Here is a 19,218-nt window from a genome sequence, read left to right as displayed (position 1 = left end):
AACTCCTGAAGTTGAGCAGTGCCACCTGTGTTCTATGCATTCTTTTCATTCTTATTTATGGCACTCTGCAGAGGATAAATATACAGAATTGACTCACTTGCTCTGTTATTAAAGCAGGCTTTTTCATTCAGTTCACATTTAACTCTGCTTCTGGTGGTGTACAGATCTTGATTGCAGAACTCATTCTTGGTGAATGACTCATAATGCAACTTCATCAAGGTGTTTTACTTGGTGTGCCTTTAAAATGCAGTTAAATGCACATGTAGCAGTAGCTTGAGTTCCAGCCAGGCAGGATCAAGTTTGCTCTATGAAGCTCATTCATGGCTGGAACTTGAATTATCTTGTTTAGTTGATTGCTTCATACAAGTCTGGTCAGATACATTCTGAGTGCAGAACTACCTTCAAAATGTTAGAAATTTCTAAGAGATTGAAAGTGGGTTGAGAGAATATCTGTGAACCATTTTAAGCATTGAAATTTATAGAACAATTTTCAGTAATCAACAAAAAGTTCACTGGCTAAATCCTGTGAGCGGGTGCTAATGGATCAGTAGAAATACTTTAGATGAAACAATCTGCTATTTCATTTTTTTGTCTCAGCAATAACTGCTTTGAAATCTAGCCTAAACTTTTGAAGTCCTTTATATGTACTGGTTGCCATGTCAAATTATGACTATAGGCACGTATCATAGGTTTACTTTGAAAGTAGCTATTATTAGATTAGCCGTACTTCTGATCTATATCCTCAATCTGACCATTCATTAGAATAATTAACTTTATAATTGTGCTGCTACCAGTCCACCAAGAAAAAGTACAATTTATGAAACTAAAGATGAAATGGCACACCGTACCCACATATTGATGGATATAGAAGGCTTGCCATGACAGTTACTGTAACTGCAAAATGAAATAGATGCTTGCAAGTGTTGATTTGTGGTGGGGGGGGGGGCGCAGAGGCAGAGGGGGGATGCTTTGGAGAGATAGCAGACTAAGGAGGAAGGGATGGTAGGAAAAAGGAGGTGAATAATTTAAAAAAACAACGAAATTCATAGAAATGTTAAGCACTGCTGTTCGAAGGGAATGTTAAATAGCTGGATTGAGGTGTGTATTTGGAGTTTCAACATTACTCAGCCATAAACAAACAAAAGTTTCCAATTAAGGTGAGACATTAACCCCCGGATCCCCCAGTCCTCAAATTATTATTTTGATCATACCCGAATTTGAAACCAGGGTGACCATGGATAAATCACTAAATATCCCATTGGAATCTGGGGAAACTTGATAATCTGCTTCAAAATCTACTGCAGTCTCTGGAGTCTGTTTCTTGATTTTTGAGCATGAGAACTTGGGTTGGGACAATGAAGAGGTTTTGTTTTGTTCTTGGGAAGTGAGTTGATTTCTGGATTTGAGGTGAAAGACTGTAGTTAAATATAGACGCGGGGATAAAACCATGGAAATTTGAAATATTATGTATACCTTTTTTAAAAAAAAACTGTCCATGCCTATAGATTTCTGATGACTTTAGTCCCATGTGCAATGTGAAGTGTTATTGATTGATAACGTGACCATTCTCTTGTTTTTTTTTCCCTGTGGATCTAAAGATGACCTCACTTCCTTCGGTTCATTTTATTCATGATTGATGAATGCACATGTGATCCTGAATTCAATCTTCCAAAGAAATTGTACAAAATTTATTTTTACAAATGTACAAAACATTTTGTTTACTATTTGAAGAGTTATCGCAAGCTACACAAAGGCAGGTGGACTCAACTATTTGAGGTGTTTGCTTTCCAAATACAATATGGCATCTTTGAGTGCATTGAAAAGCAAAAAACTGTAGATGGTGAAAATCTGAAATGTAAGCAAAATGTTGGAAATACTCAGCACATGAGGCAGCATCTGAGGAGAGAGATACAGTTAACATTTCAGGTTGATGACCATCATCATATCTGGAAAAGCGAGAAAGCGTATATGTTTTATATTGTGGAGAGAATGAAGGGATTGTCTACAATGGATGGAGATTAACATTGTTCAGGTGACAGAATTGCTGCTGGTGCTGTTTAAGAGAGGGTGATAAATTCTTGTTAATTGTAGCTTATTTATCTGCAGGAGTGTTGCAGAAGATGAATAAAGGCAGTAGAGAAAGGAAAATAAAATGTGCTCCAACTGTGGGATGCAGAACACAGTAGTTATTGGAAACCTAAAATAAAAGAGAATGCTAGAAATACTCAGCAGATCAGATAGCATCACTGGAGAGAGAGGAAATTTGAGTTAAGGTTGGATCACCTAACACCAGAACACAAACAGGAAAGGCTGATATTATTAATTCCATGTTGAATCCTGAGGACTGTACCAAGCTTCGATGGAAGATGAGTTGTTGTTCCTTGAGCTTACATTGGGCCATTGTAAGAGGTCAGAATGGGAATGGGAGCTATCAATTATTTGATACTGAAGAGCAGGCCATAGATGGGCAGCCCTGATTCTGCAGAACAGCATGCAGAATGTCATCAGAGCCTGATCTGTCTTAGGCCTCTTATACTGTTCCAACAAAGCTCAGTATCGGCTTGAGAAACAGCACTTCATCTTCTGTCTAGGCATGCTTGGAATTTTTCCATGATTAACCAGCATGGGCCTTGCTGGATATTGGGCTAGCTTTCATACTGTTAGGAGTTGCCGATGCATTTTGAATTAATTATCCACACATTTGCTTTAAAGATATGCTAGTGCTTATGATTGATTTGTGCAAACATGTTCATTGGGCGTGTTGCTAAATATTTGATATTGAAGGACATTAAATGGGTGGTCAGTCTGATTCTGAAGATGGTCATTGGTTGAGTAAGCATTGTGGCAAGCGAAATGTCAGATTGTGTGCCTTAGACCAATTAAGTGTGGAGAGCTGTAAATTAACAATGTTTAGAGCTGATTTAGCGTGCTCAGCAAAATAATGTAGCAGCAGGCAAGCACAGTTCTTATAGTATGTCCATTTAAGGACTGAAAAGTTGATCCTTTGGCAAAGTAATTGGTGAAATCATAAACTTAAGCACCTTTTTACACTTTTATTACTTATTTCTTTACAATAGAAGGAGGCCATTTTGGCACATCAAGTCTGTGCCAGCTCGCAGGGCAATCCTGAACCCCAATAATTTTCCCTATAACCTATTCTCCCCACATTCCCATTATCTCCCCCAGATTCTACACCTCACCTACACAAGAGGGGCTATTTACACAGGCTAATTAACCTTCCAAACCTATTCAGCTTTGGGATGTGAGAGGAAACCAGAGCACCCTGGAGGGAAAACCACGTTGTCACAGAAAATGTACAAAGTCTGCACATCAGCATCGGAGGTCAGGATTGAACCTGGGTTACTGGAGCTATGAGCAGCACATCTTATTAACTGCACCACTCAGATTCCTCTGCAGTATTCCATTTACACTTATTGGATTCTAATTTTGTTTTTCTAGGTACCCTCCTAATATTTTTCTAGAGTCTATCCCACAATTTTTAAAATAATGATTATAGCGATTTCAATAGCCTCGTATAATATATTTGACACTGCTTGGAAACCTATTTCTTGTTACCATCTTTATATATCCAAGACTATTTAAGTTTGTTTTCCCTAATGATCTGTAAATCAGTAAAAGATCCTTTCATAATTTTGACCATTTTTATTGTAGCTTAGCTGCTGAAATGAATACCCTTCAGTTTTTCAGAGCTGCGTTCATAAGCACTATGCTGCACTTTACTTGTGTAATTCTAATGAATCTCTGTGGAATCTTTTCATGTCTGCCTTTTTTTTATTTTGAACTATGCAAGCATAATTATGACTGGGGACAAGAAAACTGCAGATGCTGGAAATTCAAAACAAAAATAGAAAAGCACCATCGGTAGCAGAACTGATGGGATAAACGTCAGAACGGTTTCTGATACAGGGTCCTTGACCTGAAATGTCAACTCCGATTCTCTCCCCCACTGATGCTCCATGACTTGCTGAATATTTCTAGGATTTTCTTTTTTTGTTTATAAACTTTGTTGTTTTAGTCTGATTACTTGTGCACTTCCAGTTACAGGCTTCCAAAACATATATAAAAAAAATTCACAAAGTAACACATGCAATTAAAGCCACAAGATTTGGTTCCTTTCTCTTTTCTAAAATGTCACTTCATTGTTACCAGTCTTAAGATAAATTTTTCTGTGAGAGTAAATTCAAATATTTAAAAAAAATCGTTTTTATATTGCACTTTGTCTTGATGCTAAACTTCTTATTTCCAGACAGTGGGTATCAGCATCACATCTAGCATTGCTACTTCCGGTATCTGAAGGCTTCAAAAGAGTTAGATTATGTAGGCCATTTTTATTTATGGTTTTTGTGATTTCAGTATGAGCAGTTCCTTTATTTTCAGTTTTACATCTGTTTAATAGTCTCTTTTTTCTCTGACCATTTTTGTTGATTATCTTTGCAACTCTCTTGAAAACTGCTTCAGGCCCTGTAATTCATGGCTGAACTAAGACAGTCGCCTCCCTTTTCTTTGTTCTCCTTGTGTTTTTAAGGTTTGTCAATATTTTTATAATAATGCTGTCATTTTGTTACCTTATTCCTTTTTAATATTTTAACTATTACTTAAAGAAACCCCTTTATAACTAAGCTGTTAATTTGTGGTTAAATTGATGTTAATTTGTACAGGAACATAATTTGAATCAACCTATCAGATTAAATAATTGGCAACTTTTTGTACAATTCAAATTATTTATTAAAATTTGAGCTTAAATTTAACAGGGGGAAATTATAGCTCAGTGCAGTGGTTCAGCCTTTACACTGGCATTTTAAAACCTTGTGTTCATATGGAAACCAAAGTTTATATTCCACAAGTTGCTGACACCATTGCTGTCCCTTTTGCTCTTGAGTGAATTTCATTAAGTTTTTTTGTAGTATATTACTGAAATTTGTAAATTCATCTGCTTTCCAAAGTTTTTCTCAAAGCTCCAAATAAATAGGTACCTGCAAAAACAAAACTTTAAGAACCTAAACAACTTGAAAGGTTGAATACACAGGGGCATTCCAATAAATGAAGCAAAGAAATTCCAGATGTGGAAATTTGGAAATACTCAGCAGGTCAGGCAGCATCTGTGAATAGAGAAACAGTCAATTTTTCATACCAGTGCCCCTTCTTCATAACTGGGAAATTGAGAAAACGAGTATGTTTTAGGGAATCATAATACTGATGCTCTGAAGTTAGAAACTGTGGACAGATTTCCATGGTCCAAGCTCAGGCAAGGTTTAAAAAGGACACAGGCTCTTGTAGTGCTGCTCAACCTGGAACTTTAATTATGTCAGAATCACAATCGTATTCCCTTGCAGCTCACTTTCTTTCTGTATGTCGTACTGTATGCTTTTGCAAAAGAACCTCTGTGCATAGTGCTGGAGTGCTATTCTTGGACTTAAATGCTTGAATGGCTGTGTCCCAGAGACTTTTGTGGTTTCTCTGTCAATTACCTGCTACCTGAACAAAATTCCCCAATTGACTGAAGTGGTTTCTTTCATAGAACCTGTTTTTTTTTGTATTGCTTGTGCACCTCCAGGCGCTGATCTCATCAGCTTCATGAATCAAACAATGTGCACGTGAGCAGTGCGGGGTTGCGACCATTTTTGCCATAGCCCCACATCGATACATTGCTTTGGTCTCTAATTCAGTATTATTGTCATCCTTGTGTTGCTGATAGTTAATCCATTTTGGTGGTGGATGTCTGTTAGTATGCTGTTCTGTTGAATGATGACTAGGTCTAAGAGTCCCAGTTAGCTTCCTGCAGGTTCACTACTCAACCAGAAGACATCGGTTTTGTTCCTTCACGTGATGCAACTATTTTATTTTCACTAACCACTTCACCAAATGGTCTGAGTCCATTCAGAGCATTTCTCCCTGTTATTGCCCTATAGTTGCCTTAATGCTGACAAATAGACCTTAGAAATACATTCACCCCTTCCTACTTTTAAGTCGGAGTGTTTGAAATGAAATTGGAATTTACGTTGCAAAACTGCTAACTGAACAAAACCTGAAGGCGGGAGTATGGGAGAGAAATTTTAGCATTGTTGGAGCTGATTAGCTCGACTACTTCCTGTGCTTGCAGCTTTAATTCTAGTTTCTGATCTGATGCTCTTGTCTCAAATTTAGGCAGTTTATTTTTCTAAAGCTATATTTCACAATGTAAAAATGTATTGGAATCTGATATTTTTTTCAGGAGGAAATAATCATGGAAAATATGTTTCCTCAGTCTCTCTGGTGTGATTAGATTTAACATGCAATCAGTGCGCTCCAGCCATCTCGATGGTGAGGTGGGCTCGATCTGCTTGGTACTCTTTCCTGCCTGTCCATTTCATAAAGTTCCAGGCCATTTGCTAGTACATGATTTGAGCATGTGCCCTGATACTAGATATTGGTGAGAGAGGCTATATAATATATATATTATACAGTCTCTCTCACCAATATCTAGTATCAGGGCACATGCTCAAATCATGTACTAGCAAATGGCCTGCAACTATATAAAATAAAGGTGTTGCAAGTTGTTTCATGGTAGCCATAGGAAGGCTAAGCATGTTACAGAAAATTGCTCACACACTACTTCTCCCCCCCTGTTTCATACCCCTCCCCCCACTCCTCTGTGTGTCTGTTTCTTCCTCTCAATCTCACTTTGTGTCTCTGAGGTAGCTCTGTCTGTTTCTCTCTCTCTGTCTTCTGCCTCTCCCCCATGTGGCCATGGTGTATCCTCTCCACAGCAGTCTCCCTCTGTCCCCCCTCTCTGCCTTTTGAAAATCTTCAGTAATTTAGCAAGTTGTTTTGTGCATCCATTTAATATCTTAGACCTCAAAGAAAAGATAATTTTCTGAGTTCATTGGCTCTCTTATTTTATTTGAAATGTGTAGGCTTTGCTGCAAGCATGAAAGGCTTTGCCCTCTCCTCATCTTTTGGAAGGGGCTGTACCTTCCCTCCTTTATTCTTCCATTTCCACCAACGTTCATTACGCTTGTGTCCCTTCCAATGCAACCTTAGAAGATGCAACACTTGATCTTTTGCATCTTCCCATCATCTAGGGACCTAAACATTTCTTCCTGATGAAGCAATGATTTACTTTCTGTACTACATTTAGTGCTTACAATGTTGTCATCTCTACATTATAGAAACCAAATGTGCATTGGGTGACTGCTTTGCAGGACACCTCTGCTTAGTCCAGAAGAGTGAGCCTGAGCTTCCAGTTGTCCCTCAGTTTAATTCTCCAACATGCTACTACTCTGAACTCTGCAATAGAGCTGTGCAGCACAGGAATGGGTCCTTTGGCCCAGCTCGACCATGTTGACTGCGATGCCTATCTACAATAATTGCCTGCATTAGGTCCATATCTCTCTACTTCTTTCTTATCCAAGTATCTGTCCAAATGACTCTTAAACATTTGTAATTGTTTCCACCTCAATCACCTTCTCTGGCAGCTTGTCCTATTTAACCACAACCCTCTGTGTGGAAAAACTTACCCCTCAGGTCTCTTTACATTTCTCCCCTCATACTGTAAATTTATGCCCTCTCGTTTTAGACTCCCTCATCCTGGTAAAAAGACCCTATCTATCCTATCTATGGCCTTCGTAACCTTACATGGCTCTATAAGGTCACCCCTCAGCTTCCTACCCTCCAGTGAGAACTAATCCAGTGTATCCAATCTCTCCTATCAAAAACCCTCCTTTCCAGGTAACACTGGTGAATCTCTTCTGCTCTTTTTCTGTTGCTACTACATCCTCCTCATAGTGTGATGACCAGAACTGTACAGTATTATGAATGTGGCCTAACCAACATTTTGTACAGCTGCAATGTGACTTCCCAACTCCTATATTCAATAACTTGGTCTATGAAGGCAAGAATGCCAAATGGTGACACTGATGAATAGGGTGGTAAAGAAGCTGTTTTCAGGAAACTATCAACTTGTACCCCATCGTCTCTCTGTATAGCAACACTCCTAAGGTCTCTATCATTTACTGTATATGTCTTGCCAGTATTTGTCCCAAAATGCATTACCTGACGCTTGTCTGGGTTAAATTCCATCTGTCACCATCCCAACTTTTCTATGTACCTCTTTATCCTTGGACAACTACCTCCACTATCTATGGCTCTGCCAATTTTCGTGTCAACACACTTACTAATCAGACCACCTACATTCTCATAGAACATAGAACAGTAGAACAGTACAGCACAGGAACAGGCCCTTCAGCCCATGATGTTGTGCCAAACTAATTAAACTAATAATTAAATGCCCAACACCAAGTGACAAAGGTTCCAGCACTGATCCCTGCTGTACACCACTGTTCAGGCTTCCAGACAGAAAAGCAACTCTCTGCCTCCTATCACCAAGCCAATTTTTGATCCATACGTCCCATGTGCTTTAACGTTTTGGACGAGCCTACCATGCAGGACTTTGTCAAAAGCCTTGCTAAATTCTAGGTATATCACGTCTATCACCTTGCCTTCAATTTTCTTGGTGATACCTCAACTTTTTAATGGTTCATCAGCTTGAAAGCAATTTTACAACTTGTCACGGTCTTTGAACTGCTGGTCAGTACTGTAACCATTGTGTTACCAACCATTGTGTTACCACCCCATAGGGCAGGAAAGAGCACGCCCCTGTGCTGCTCATGTTCTATTGCTTGATTTGGGAGAGTGTTAAGGTCAGTGCATAAAGATATATAAGAGATAGGAATGGGTTTTGTGGAAAAAAAAATGCCCTTTGTCAAATGAGTATTTTAATTTTTTTTACTGATCACATACATTGACAGAGGAACTACTCTTCATGTAATGCAGCCATGCAACATACAGTCCCAGGAATGGTGGTTTCATTAGCATTATTTATGTTGAGAAAAATTCTCACCATGTGATAAAGATTGTTTCTTTCACAAGAGATGCACAGTAGTGAGTGCTCAAGAAAATTTGTAATTTTTGTTAAGAAATGTATACTGTTGAGAATTACAATGTGAATGTAGAGCTGTTGGATGTTACTTTCAGAAATTTTGGTTGAATTCTAAACTTTGGTGGAATATTTTGAGAGAATTGGAATTGATGAGAGGTATTTTTCATGAAGTGATTGTGGATTATTGAAATTACAAAAATATGGAAACAGCCAAGCACTGGGGAGGAAATAAGAAAGCATTAAGAAAGAAGACATGGACAGATTTGATGGCTCAGTGGTTAAAATGCTGTTTGCATATTTTACAATGCTGCCAGATTAGAGCTTCGGTAGACTTGAGTAGCCTAAAATGTTTTGCATTTAGTGGTATACAAAAAAGCTTATTTTCACAGCTGATGGTTATGTCGCTAAGTATACTTATGCCGAGGTGCTGTAGACATGCTCACTATTAGAATATAAATAAGTTGCTATTTAAAATCAGTTTCCATTCAAATTCTGCAACGAGATTAGCAAAGAGAACTTGAAAAACCATCCGGAAGTATCACCCACATGCAGGCGTAATGGTGCATGATGCGGCACTTTGAGAGGAAGTGTGGCATTCTTCTTTGTCAGGCACCCAAGCTTTGTTAATAAACCTGTCCAAATAAGGCAATAGATAGGAACTGTAGAGAGCGACATCACTTGTCTTTCATTAATGTTAAGCTAATGTTAGCGTTTAACACTGATGGATACAGCAATTGTAAGTATTTGAAAGTGTATGCTCCTGTTTGTGTCTAGTTTAGGTATGTTTAGAAATTAAAAGTCCAGATAGAATTCTTCCTTTCGAAGTACAATTTTGGTTATTAACATTGGGTCTACAGTGGTTGAGGAATATTCTTTCATTATATTAAGATTAGCCTTTTATTAATTCTTCAGAGGTATTTTTGTCTTAAGTTAAATTCTGTTTCATGTGAACTCTTTATATTGGTGAATGAATTTTCAACAGTTACAGGTCCTATTTGTAGGTGCCATTAGTGAATAATATTTATCAATTGATGTTTTGATCTGTGCGTTTAAGCAGTTATGTGAAAGGATTTTGTGTATGGCAGCATTTTTGTCAAATGTGTAGATACAGTAGTTTACTAGTGCATGTATACTTGCTGTGCTTACTGCATATTTTAGTTTTATACGTCGGTAATTTATATCAGTTGCATATATCTAATGAATTGAAGTCTTGGAAGGGTTCTTGAGACAATTTGTGTCGGGCAGCAGTAAATTGGTTTTCTCATGGAGACAAATTTTTACTTCTTCACATTATATTGGGCAAAAACTGAGTAGTGCAGATTTGGGAAAGGGCAGTGAAATACCCCAACAATTAAAGCCCCAATTCCCAGCTTCACCTTCCCCACTTTGGTAATTGTTTTTCCTAGGACAGGCAAAACAAAATAAAAGCATTGAACGTGAAATGCAACAATTTCAGAAAACAAACCTTATTAACTTGTGTGAGAACTGGCCAGTTTTGATGAAAGGTCATCAACCTGTGATGATAACTCGTATTTTCTCTATTCAAGGATACTGCCTGATTCGCTGAGTATTTCCTGCATTCTCTTTTATTTCTGATTTCCGGCAATTGTAGTGTTCTGAATATCGCAATTATAACATTGTTTATCTCTCTGCCTTCATTTATCTCTTTCAATTTCTATCTGCTCCAGACAGATTATGAGCAATTAGCAAACTTTCACCATTCTCTCTCAGCCTCGACCAACACGATTTGCCTCACAGTCTAGGCCCTATCATGGAGGTTCTCTCTATTGTCTACACTCCTCCCCATGTCTCCAATTTAAAACATGTTTGTTTTCTAACTTTTCCTAGTTCTGATGAAAAGTCATTGACCTGAAGCTCTAACTCTGTTTTTCTCTAGACAGATGCTGCATGTACGATATTTCAAATATTTTCTGTTTCTCTGTAAAATAAAAAGTTTGACTAATTTAGGAAATGTCTGTGAAATTTGTGTCCGCTCCCTAAAGACAAATATACAAGGTTCAGTAGATAATATTAACTAGGTGACAGAAGCTGCAATGACCCACCTGCCTTCTTTGTGTAACCTCAATAGCTTGTCCAGTTGCTTTCACAAAACCTGCACTGAATTTATGTCAGCCGCTCATTCCAGAATTCATCAAACTTTTGTTTTAAAGAAGTATCTTGCATATCTAAACTTGGTTTGAGCTTTTATGATTTACTTATCCCCACCCCACAGACTTGTCTAACTGAAACATCTAAGCCAGTTTGATATTTTTTAAAATTTGCTTCTCTAATATCTCTGTTCACAGCCAGAGTAGATGGATTTAATCTGCATCTGGCTGTAGTGGATTGCAGTGATTAAAGCTGATCGATACTGGATGCCTAAAATAGAATTGTCCCAATCTCTAGCACTGGCAGCCCTGATCATCATCAGTATGGATAACCACTTTTTTGAAAGAAAACATTTGGAGTGGGAAAAAATAGTAAAACTTTCATTAATTTACTTCTAATATAATAGCTATATAAAATTTAAATTGTAATTCATTGAGGTGAATTGCAAAGTAGTAAGAATTCATTACAGTAGAATGCTCTGGTCCATTATGAAGGTCCATTTTGGTTTTCTAAATTGCTATTCACAGAATAGCTTCTCGTATATGTGTCAAACAAGCCTCCACTATTGTGAAAGTAAGCAGCATTTCTACTGCATTAAATGGGTAAATCCACAGTAAAATAGAGAAATAAATAACAAGCTTTGAATATATTATATTCTCAAATGCTGAAGACAGCAAATATTTTGTAATTTGAATGAAATACAGCTTTTAGTACAGCTTTAGTTACTTAGATAAATTTTGTTTTCATTTTAACAGCTTGCCATATCCTGTTCTGTTACTTCCTGCTTATTGTGGCAATTTCAAGTTCAAAGGTTGCAAAGAGAATTTTTTAAAAAAATGTTGAGATATGAATGACTGATTTGTTTTGTACTAAAATGCCTCGGTGCTAAATAACCTTCTGAACCATTTTAATCTTTCTGTAATTTATTATGGTTTTCCCAACAGAAGTTAAAATGTTGTTAATGCAGCAGTGTTAATAACTTCTTGCCCTTTGACTTGAACTTGCACAAGTACAGTTTTGATTAAGTATCGTTAACTTAGATTTCTTTTCTGAATTATGGAATATTTAGGTATCGTGTTCAAGGTCATTGTCATAGGCATACATAAACAGGGTATAAATGCCATGAAAATTAACTTTTGCGGTGGCAGCACAGTACTTTACAATCATGACAAACATAAGTTAATATTAACATAAACTTAAATTGACAAATTATACATGTATGCAAAAAATATGTATGTAATTGTAAAGTGGTTGTCTTTACTAGTTGACACTTTGCTGTGGTGGTATGCAAACTAAATCTAAAACCTTAATTTTTGATTAAAAAGATCCAATTCAACTTTTTATTTTAATTGACAGGATGTAAAGGGTGTGAGGTTAGCATTATTGCTAAGTATCTGTCATTACAAATCATGTAAAAGTAATTTAGTTTTAGTCCTTTAAATCATGCCTATAAGAATCTGTGATACCAATCTTCCAGAAACTAAATTGCAAAAAGACATTAACAGAAGTCTATGTTGAAGGCAGTTGATTTACACAGTGCTATACACCCTTGTGCAATGTCTGCTTTTCATGTTCTAATGTGACACTTGTTTCTGGTTGAATCTTGGGAATAGGATGCCAGTCAAGCAGGCCACGTTGTCCTGAATGATGTTGCAGCAGTGTTCATTCAGGCAAGTGGAGAATATTCCATCACATTCCTGACTTGTGCCTGGTAGATGATGGAAGGACTTTGAGTTGTTTTTGGGGAGGGAATGGCACATTGGTGCAGCAAGTAGAGCTTTTGCTTCACAGCTCCAGCAATCCTCAACACTGGTGCTGTCTGTGCAGAATTTGCATGTTCTCTCTCTGACTGCTTGGGTTTCCTCTGGGTGCTCAGGTTTCCTCTTGCATTCTAAAGATATGTGGATGGTCAGTTAATTGGCCAATGTAAATTGCCCCTAATGTGTGGATGAGTATTAGAATCAGGGGGAATTTATGGGGATATGGGATGAATAAAATGGTATTATTGTAATGGGATGCTTGTTAGTCATTGGAGATTTGATGGGTTGAAGGGTTTGCTTCCATGCTGGATGACTAACTCTCCATAAGAAGCTTCAGACCAGCTCTCGTAGCCACAGTACGCATGTGGTTGATTAGTTAGTTTGTGATAATTCCATGGTAATAGCATTGAATGTCAAAGGTAATGGCAAGACCATCTACCTCCCACCATGCTAGAATATTATTCAGGCCTTGCAGCATCCAGGCATGGACTGCTTCATTGTTTGAGAACTTGTGAATGGAATTGAACATCGCACAATCATCAGCGAAGATTCCAGCTTCTGACCTTATGATGGAATGAAGATCATTGTTGAGGCAGCTGAAGATAGTTGGGCCAAGGATAATGCCCTTCTCCTGCGGTGATATTCCACAGCTGCTGTGACCTCCAAACAACTGCAGACGTTAAACTATGCATGAAATATGGTTCTGACCATTGTCCATTGACTCCAGTTTTGCCAGGGCAACTTATTGCCATACATAGTCAAGAGCAACTTTGGTGTCAAAGGAAGTCATCTTCAGATCACCAGTGGAATTTAGCTCTTTGGTCCAGCTTTGGACCAATGCTGTAAGAACAGAATATTCTTGGTGATGCCCAAACATCAGTGAGCATGTTATTGGAGAGCAGGTTGCCACCAGATAATACAGTTGGCAATATCTTCCATTACTTATGTTTGAGAGTAGACAGGGTGGTAATTAGCTAGAATGAACTTATACTGCTTTTTGTGAACAGGATATACCTTGGAAATTTTCCAAATTGTAGGGTGGATGCCATTGTGGTAACTGTACTGGAACAACTTGACTGGAGGTGTGACTATTTCTGGTGTGACTAATTCTGCAGACCTTCTCATGGCCTTTCCTGTATCCAGTGTTGTCAGCCATTTCTTGGTATGTGGAGTGAATCAAATTGGCTGAAGCCTCTGTGATAACAGGGATCTGGGGAGAATGCTGAGAGAGATCACGGACCCAGCACTTCTGTCTGAGCAGAGATGTGAATACTTCAACCTTGTCATTAACACTCAGGTGATGGGCGCTGTCATTGTGGAGGATAGGCATGTCCTTGGTATCAGCTCTTCCAGTTAACTATTTAATTGTCCACCATTCATGACTAGATATATCAGGATTGTGTCTATATCAGGATTGCAGAGCTTTGATCTCATGTTGTTTGTGCCATTGTTTAGTTCTATCTGTTGCATGCTGTTTGTGTTGTTACAGCTTCACCAGTTTGCCAGCTTGCTTTTAGAAATGTCTGATGCTACTCCTGACATGTCCTTTTGCACTCCTCAGAAACTAGGGTTCATTGTAATAGCAGAGTCAGGGATATACTTGGCCACAAGGTTGCATATTGCGGTGATCTGCATTTTGCTGTTGATTGCTCACAGTGCCTCATTGATGCCCAATCCTGAGCTGCCAGATCTGAGGCAATCCCATTTAGCATGATTGTAGCACTACACAACAATGAAAGATATCCTTGATGTGAAGATAGGATTTGCTTCCACAAGGACTGTGCACTACTTCGTTCTATCAGTGTTGTGGAGAAATGCATCTGTGTATCGGTGAGGACGAGGCCCAGTAAATTTATTCCTCCATTATAGTTTTCACCCTACCTGTTGCAGATCCATGACCCTGTGGTTTAATGAGTTTGTGGGATAGCTCTCCCAATTTAGGCACCAGTTGCTAGATGTTTGTGAGGAGGGCTATGCATGTTGCCAGGTCTAAGAGCAACTTTGCTGTATCTGAATTTGGTGCCTAGGTTTAAGCTGGTTGGTCAGTTTGGTTTAATTCTTCTGCTTCAATATATAATTTAATTGAGTGGCTTGTTGGGCCTTTTTCATAAGGTATTTAAGAGTCAATCAACAACATGGCTCTGGGTCTGGATGGCAGATTTTCTCCCATTTGGTTCAGTAAAAGGGTGCTTGATGGTCGGTGCTGATTCAATGGACCGAAGGGCCTGCTTCCATGTTGTAGACTCTTTGACTCTGATATTTAAACCTATGTGGTAGTTTTCTGGTCATTCTGATTAAGACTAGATCGTTGGTTGAATTAAAATTCCATTGATTTAAGCTTGTATGCAGCATATTAACATTCAAGTTATTGCTACATTTTCGTTATTCTTTGAAAGATTTTTGGTGTATGTGCAGAGAATTGCAATGACAATGGATTTTAAGCAACTTTGTATTTTGCCAAGGCTCAATGTTATGAAGTAGAAATAGGAAAATTAAGAAGAAGGTAAGGTATTTACTAATAATATTGGACTGAGAAATTGGAAATCTACCCATTTTAGATTTTTTCGTTAATTGAGAATGAATCTTTAAGTTCACTTTGTCCTCCATCACTTCATTATATGTGTTTGTTAAACATCAATTTGAGGTAAGTTCTAAACAGTTCTGGGCATTGGTGCGCAGAATTCATAATATCATAGAAAATGTACAGCACAAAAGGAGGACATTTGGTTCATCTTGTCAGTGCCAGTTTGTGCTTATGCCTTTGTTATATTTGAACCTGTTACAGCCTTGAAATGAGTGATGGATGTTTCTACCTGAGTAGTAATATTTTACTATTCTGTACGATGGCTGCATAATCTGGTGTTTCAACTCCATTATCCGTATATTCAGATGATGATCATGTATCCTGGAACATTTTGTTATTTTCTGCCACAAAACATGAGCTACTGCTCAATAATATGGCCACTGCTTTTACTGTGGAGGAAGATTGAGTTGTGTATAGACTTACTATTTGCATTGTATGCTTCAGATTATTCAATGTTCTCCTAAGACTCCTTACATTGGTTTGCTATAGGGCCCCAGAGGTTTACGGAGAATGGAAGCCTGCTTGTTCATTTCACTTTGCATTTACTTTTAACTGTCTAAACTTAAAGAGAGTTTGGTTCATCTGAATCAAACTTAGGTGTAGCTGGAAGGAAGAGGAGAAGAATTATGTACTTGTGTTTGGCTTAATTGGCTGCCATTATCTTCTGTTTCTCCCCAGTTCAAACCTCTGAGAGGTATTAGGTAGGGGTTATTAGTCAACCTACTGCTTTTGCAATGTGAGTAAATATGTAGGTAAGAATCTTTTTCTCATTTGATTGAAGACAATTTCTTTGTCATTTTTGCTGTGTAACTATGTTACTACTGCAAAAATACTGTATTTGCTGCAAAAATGCCCTTTGGTTTTTTTCCTGTTTCCTGTAGATTTTTACTTCTGCTATATTTGTAAGAAGTCAAATTTGCAAACCAGATGTTTCAAAGACAAACTGAATTTGAAAAGCTGGTAAAATAGAAAGTTGTCAATGAGCAGTCCTGATTTGACTGCATATATAATATTGGCATTACTTTTTGGTTTGGTAGAAGGAAAACTAAAATGATTGTTGTTCCACTAGCTTCTAGGAGATAATTATACAGCAAATTTCTCTTAATCCTCAGTCATCAGGGCATTTTCTTTTCCTGTTTCTGGTGTCCCCTGGACATTATCAGTATTTTACATTTAAAAATGTTGTTCAAACACAAACTCCTCCTCCTCCAATGTAATTTTTTAACATTAAAATATTACAAAATGCAGCAAACTTTAGTGCAGTCCATATTAGATGATATTAGGACAGGCGACCAACTTGCACATATCCATCACTGCATCTCCTGAAATCCTTAACCCTGTCTTTGTTATCTCCTAGATTTAACTTTACAACATTTCCTCACTGGTATTTCATCTTCCATCTTCTGTATTCTCTTTGAGTTGACATTTTTCCTTCACTATCATTGGTTGTCTCAACAACATGCCTGGGTATAGCTTCGTTTTACCCTTATCCAACAGTGGAGTTCAAATCAATGTCTAGTGATCAGTTAACACAGTAAATATTGCTGTGACATTCTGCTGTTAACTCATTGAAGTCTTTCCTGGCCTATGATCTTGTACTCTGTCACCCTATTTATAAAATGTAAAACGAATTTTTTTTCTCTAATGGCTTTGCTTAATTGTATGTACACAGTGAAGGAAGGATCTTAATTCATGCTATAGGGTGTTGCATCCAGTGTTTTTTTTTGTGGAAAAGGCAGGTAAAATAGAGATCAGCCTTAATTATGGTATAATTGAATGTGAAAGTAGGTTGGAGTCATTTGTGACCTATTGCAAAATTTGTACTGTAATGCAGCTCCTGTTAATCTTTTTTGGTGCAGAATGCATAGTAGCTGAGAATTGACCACAAATACTTTTTCTTGCCTGAGAAAGATGCATTGTTAGGAAAGAAAAATGATTTTTTTTGCCTAAGAAATTGAGAAAATTGAAGGGGATTTAAAAAAAAACTTTCATTTGTGAATCATACAGCAACAGATTGGGCAGTTGCCTTCATTTTCTAAAAGAACATAAGTTTCTTGGTGGAAGGCTGATTAAAGTCTTTTATAGCAGAATATGCATTCAAGTGTGATTAGATTTGTATAGATGTCCTATCTTCTGGCCCTTCCTAAATCTAGTGAAACTTTTATTTTAAACCTCTGTGTGTACTGTACATGGAAATACAATTGTTTGGAGTCATTCCAGTAATATCGTCTTGGTCCAGGAGATAACAGATGTCGGATATTGGTTCTCTCTGTAGCAATTCTTATCTGCGTTTACATATTGGTACAGAAGAGCTTTGCCCTAAATCAGAACAGTATCTGGAAAAGTAATTTAGGATTTATTTCTTGGTATCTACTGATTTTTAATTTTTTTTCCAGTTATTTTTAAGTTGTTTGTGTTGTAGTATGATTTATTAAAATGGTTACAGTAGCATAATGATTTTCATGGGAGAGTCACGAGTTCAAACATCAAGTTTGCTGTGGCATTTATATTCAGTTATTTCAGGTGGAATTCATAATGGTGACTATTAAACTACAGGACTTTAATAAAACTCCTTGTGACCTCCATGTCCTTTGCTAACCTAACCTGGTCGACTGATTTGTGAATCCAAATCCACAGCTATGGTTAACTTTTAATATGACCTTTTGAAATGTGCCCTGATGTATTTAACTTGCTTTCACTTAAAGCAATACTATTGGTATTGGTTTATTATTGTCACTTGTACCAAGGTCCAGTGAAAAACTTGTCTTGCATACCGTTCATACAGATCAATGCATTACACAGTGCATTGAGGCAGTCTTATCACAGTGGGGTAGAAGCTGTCCTCGAGTCTGATGGTATGTGCCCTCAGGCTCCTGTATCTTCTGCCTGATGGCAGAGGAGAGAAGAGAGAATGACCCTGGTGGGTGGGGTCTTTGATTATGCTGGCTGCTTCACCAAGGCAGCAAGAGGTATAGAAGGAGTCCATGGAGGGGAGACTGGTTTCCGTGATATGCTGGGCTGTGTCCACAACTCTCTGCAGTTTCTTGCGGTCCCGGGCAGAGCAGTTGCCATACCAAGCCGTGATGCATCGATAAAAATTGGTGAGTGTCAAAGGGGACATGCCAAATTTCTTTAGCCTCCTGAGGAAGTAGAGGCGCTGTTGAGCTTTCTTGGCCGTGGTGTCTATGTGGTTGGACCAGGACAGGCTACTGGTGATGTATGAAATCTAGAGAACATTCTGATATTACAGAAAGGAATGTGTATGTCATACAGGTTTAAAATTCGATGTTGTATTGCATTGTTATGTGATTGGACTGAAAAATGATGCAACAAGTACTAAGTTGACATCAAAATAACCTTTGGTAAAATAATTCAGTCATGTACTGAAGTATGTTTAAATTGGCAACTGAAGTAATATACTATTGGAGTTTGTAATTATGGATAAGAGGACAACATGCGTAAACTTAAAATTTTGTGTGTCTACAGTAAATGTTGCAGATTACTTGCACTACACATTTAGTGCAAACAAACAATGTTTTATGTGAATATTATGAACCTTGATAATAAAAGTGCAGAATGAGAAATAAAAAAAAGTCACACCATGTTGAATCTTTGAGTCTTCTGTGAAAGATTTGATCAACAACCTTGTGTAAATATATCATTGGAGGAGGAAAAACACATTTGTCCAACCGATCTTTCCTTTAACAAATCTATGCTGTGTGTCCTTAATTTTTAATTAAGTTATTTCTTTGTTAGTCACATGTACATCGAAACACAGTAAAACCTGGGTCGCTGGCACTGTAATAGTGTCACGCTAACCGCTGCGC

The 19,218-nt window shown here is 37.7% G+C and overlaps 1 protein-coding gene across 9 annotated transcripts in view; it reads left to right on the top strand.

The window, feature by feature from the left end:
- fam49bb (family with sequence similarity 49 member Bb) overlaps positions 1-19,218 on the top strand; it is a 122,620-nt gene that overhangs the window by 49,262 nt on the left and 54,140 nt on the right. Inside the window, exon 1 of one of the 9 annotated variants that reach the window (XM_052023576.1) lies at positions 9,602-9,674. The exons of the other annotated variants lie outside the window; for them this stretch is intronic. The gene's annotated coding sequence lies outside the window, so the exon portion shown is untranslated. Of the gene's footprint in view, positions 1-9,601; positions 9,675-19,218 lie in introns of those variants that run through there. 9 annotated transcript variants of the gene reach the window in all.

The sequence above is a fragment of the Pristis pectinata genome, chromosome 9 (genome assembly GCF_009764475.1).
Source record: "Pristis pectinata isolate sPriPec2 chromosome 9, sPriPec2.1.pri, whole genome shotgun sequence".
In the NCBI taxonomy this organism is placed as follows: Eukaryota; Metazoa; Chordata; class Chondrichthyes; order Rhinopristiformes; family Pristidae; genus Pristis; species Pristis pectinata.
Note: the sequence above shows the minus strand (reverse complement) of the source record. Positions and strands in the feature narration are given on the sequence as shown.